The sequence below is a fragment of the Tarenaya hassleriana genome, unplaced genomic scaffold (genome assembly GCF_000463585.1).
Source record: "Tarenaya hassleriana unplaced genomic scaffold, ASM46358v1 Cleome110, whole genome shotgun sequence".
NCBI classification, from domain to species: Eukaryota; Viridiplantae; Streptophyta; class Magnoliopsida; order Brassicales; family Cleomaceae; genus Tarenaya; species Tarenaya hassleriana.
This window is the reverse complement of record NW_010961291.1, coordinates 180772-184084: the sequence shown is the minus strand read 5'-3', so window position 1 is coordinate 184084 and position 3313 is coordinate 180772.

The window sequence follows — 3313 nt, the reverse complement described above, 5'->3', positions numbered from 1 at the left end:
TTATCGGTCGCTAATATACGACAGATGGTTAAGGTCGGTACTCTGTCGCAAATTGGTGAATTGATTTCTGTCGCACATTGCGACAGAAATAGGAGTAGGTACGCCGTCGCTACGTAACGACAAATAGCATCAGTCGCACTCTGTCGCAAATGGAACGACCAAATATAATCAGTCGCATTCTGTCGCAAATGTAACGACCAAATATAGCGGTAGGTATTCGGTCGCAATTGTCCGACTAATGTAAATGGTCGCATTCTGTCGCAAATGTAAAATTTGTAAAACAAATATTAAGAAATAATAATTATTTAAATTCAAATAAAAATTTAAAAATAAATATAAAAATATAAAATTAAAATTATTTATTTAAAATTAAAAAGTATTTATTAAATAAAAAGTATTTAGTAAAAACAAATTAAACACTAAACAAAAAAGTTATCCGGATTGTCTGATCCGGTTGTTTGGTCCGCCGGTGTCGTAGAAGGTCCGACTCCGGGCTGAGGAGTCAGAAATGGGTTGAACGGCATATCTTGCGCCGTTGGTGGGTCGTCTCGAGGAGGAAATAGCCGGGCGAAAAGCGTCTCGTAACGCGCAATCCGTGCCTCAGCTTCTTCAAGTCTAGCAATCTTCCTGCGATCGTCCTCGAACTCTTGAATCTTTTTCTTCAACAGCTCGACCTCCTTAGTGAGTGAGACGTGGTGACCGATCGATGTTGCATCCGGATGACCACCACCCAACTGAGTCGCCATTGCACCGACGCCGTATATACGTCCTTTGGCATCGGGTTGGACAACCTACAAAATCAAAAGTATACGTCAATTAAACTAATTTAATAAAAAAATAAAAAAAAAATATAAATTTATCTCCAGATAGAGGCTGTTGATTTCTGTTGGCGAAAGTTGGGTCGATCCACAACTCTCCTCTAACTGGGAGAGACGATCGGTGATCTTTGCCTGAATCGCATCCTCGATTTTCAGGTAAGGTCGTGGCTGTTCAGGTATTCCACAACGAATGATGATGAATCAGGTGTTGGACAACAAGAGCTCAAAAACGAGCAGGCTCTTGTTGCTTAATCCGCAAGCTTCTTCAGTTCTTGGATTGTCTTCAAGGGTCTTGTCCACGAACTTGTTGATTCTTGAACGCAGGCTCCTTGCTCGTTCCCTTGTGAGTGGTGGATCGGGAATGATCGGAAAGACTGGTTCATTGGTTGTCTCTCCTTGCTTGTCCTCCTCCTTGGCTCCTTTGTGCTCCTCAGCTCCTTTGTGCGTTCCATGGTTTCCTTGCTCCGCTTGCTCCTCGTTTAGCTCATCTAAGTGGATGACCTCATCAAGTTTGAATGCTAACATATCATGATAAGAGTAATCATAAAGAGTTTCAAACGTTTCTTTTTGGTTATCACCGACTTTATTCATACTCTTAATGTTTTTGAACTCATTCAACACATATACAATGTCATCGGGATAAAAAACAAAAGGTTTGAAAGGTTTGTGAAAACTAATACCTAGCCTAGAGTGTTCAAAACTCATAGGCAAATTAACCTCTTCTTTGGGCAGATTTTTCTTGCAATCTTCTTTTGATTTTTCTCCACTAGTTGTATTCATTTGACTTGGCAAGTTTACGAGGACATTGTTACATTCCTCCTCACTCGTGTGGTTGAGAAGTTTGAAGAATCCATCGTTAGAAAGCTGTTTAAAAACACTTAAAACACCCTACACATTATCCTGAACAAAGATATCAATTTGGATTGGACAATGAAAGAGATTGCAAACCCGATTGTCGATTTTCATGAACATGGTTGATGGAAGTTTTGAGATAGATGGAAGGGGTTGCGTCTGGGTTGTCATTTGGATCTCTTTTTCGGGGTTCTTTGCCTCCTTTTTGAGATCATCCAATATGAACACCGATTTATCTTGTCCTCTTTCCTCTTTATTTGTATCCGGTGTCAAAGTCTCCATGTAGATCGAGCTTTTTGTGGTTTCTTTATGGTTTTCCTTAATCAAATCAACAAACTCATTAGAATTAAAAAGAAATTCAATGAGTTGAGAAGTTAACCGAATATTGTGTTCTTGGAGGTATGTGAACAAAGCCTCCTGGACTTGTAATGGGAGTTGATCAAGGATGTCTTCTTGTACATCCCATTCTCCCTCACAATCTTCTTCTAGGTATGGTTCTTCATCCATACACATTGTTTGGAGGTCTTCGATAGAAAGCTTGTGAAATGCTTCCACCTCTTCCTTGGTTGACCATATTTGTTCTATCTCACCGTTTTATTCTCGATGTAGGTGCAATGATTACCTTCTTCATCTTCTAAAGGAGCAACGGTGGCTTCTTTAAAAAACGAGGATATTTGCGTACAAGGCACGGAAAAGGAGCGGATTCGAGAAGTCCGGAAGAGATCAGACAAAATGAGCGGTCCGCCGCCTTCCAGGGGCGGCCCCCCGTCATGATATTCAAGCTATCAGGCGGTCGCTCGCAGAAGAGAGCGGTCGCTCTGTGCCATGACGGAGAACGAACGGTCGCTCGTGTTAGTCTAGATTTTTGCTAGATCACCATTGCTTGGATTCTTGCTTGGATTACTTTGCGACATAACCTTTTCACAACACTTTCGGTTCGTTTTGTCTCTTTGGTGTGCAGCCGGTAGAGATCAATGCGTCTTCGACCCCGAAATAGAAAGGACTCTACGCTTCGCTAGGAGACAACAAAGACAATGGAGAATGATCGAAGAAATGCTGAGAGAAAACAACGCACGAAGAGAACAACCCGAAATGGCCGAAGACTTGTTGAGAGGGGCCAATGCCCAAAGAGGTTCAGCCCAAGCAGCCCCTAGAACGCTTCGAATGTACACACAACCGAAGCATACTCAGTTGCTATCACGAATCAACCGGGGGCCATTAGAAGATTTCGAACTCCTACCACAATGCATTCAAATGCTCAACAACATGAGTTTCCGTGGGAGACCCAACGAGGACCCGAATGCTCACCTTACAAATTTCAAGATGAACTGTAAAGCAATCAAGAAGGGACCGGAGATAACTTTAGAAGACGTGTTCCTTGAAACTTTCCCCTACTCACTTATGGAGAGAGCTAGAGATTGGCTCTACACTCTTGAGCCAAATTCTAACTCGACATGGGACGAAATGGAAGAACAGTTCCTTATGCAATATTACTCCCCTACCAAGACTCAACATGTGAGGAATTGAATCAATGCCTTTGTGCAAGAGGATGGAGAAAATTTTCACGACGCATGGGAACGCTTCAAGGAATGTCAAAGAATGTGCCATCACCATGGAATGGAAAGAGACTACCTTCTATCCAT